Here is a 696-nt window from a genome sequence, read left to right on the forward strand (position 1 = left end):
TCATGCGCGGAGCTCACCGAAGCCCAGGACCCTGTCCCAACAGAGGCAGCTGCCTGGCTGAAGTGGCACGGTGGGGTCAGCATACCTCACAGACCCTGAGGGAGCCCGCAGTCTCATCCAGGGGTGTCCTCTCCTCCCCTGGGGCTGGACACGGGCTCAGAAGCAGGGCGTAGCAGGGCACGGCCCAGGAACTCCCCCGTCAGAACAGTTAAAGGCGTCACTGCACAGCAGTTTGCGATGGAACGTGAGCCGTGGCAGCTGTCCCAGCTCCGCGCCTGAATGACGAGAAAACCAGACTCCAGGATTGCGCCCTCGGCCCTGAGTACGGAGTGGTGGCACTGAGCCTTCATGCGAGGGACACATTCCGGGGAGCCAGGGTGTGGGGACAGCAGACCCAGGTCTCAAGGACAAGGAACCTCCAGCCCTCTGACGTCACATGGGGCCTGGAGCCTTTTCCTGCCACCCGGTTCTGGCCCCCAGACCAGGCTCTCTGTGACTCCGGCAGGTCCAGCGTGGGGCGGGGGGCTCACCGCTGCGTTTGACTCACAAGTCATCGTCTGCTGTGGTCCGCGAGGGGTCCTGGGGCCGCCTGTGAGGCAGGCGCCATTCTCCCATTTCACAGATGGCAAAACCAAGGCTGCCCAAGGCCTGGGGTCCGGCCTCTGCCTCCCAGACCAGCGTTCTCTACCATGGTGC

This window comes from Pteropus alecto, unplaced genomic scaffold (genome assembly GCF_000325575.1).
Source record: "Pteropus alecto unplaced genomic scaffold, ASM32557v1 scaffold56, whole genome shotgun sequence".
Taxonomy (NCBI): domain Eukaryota; kingdom Metazoa; phylum Chordata; class Mammalia; order Chiroptera; family Pteropodidae; genus Pteropus; species Pteropus alecto.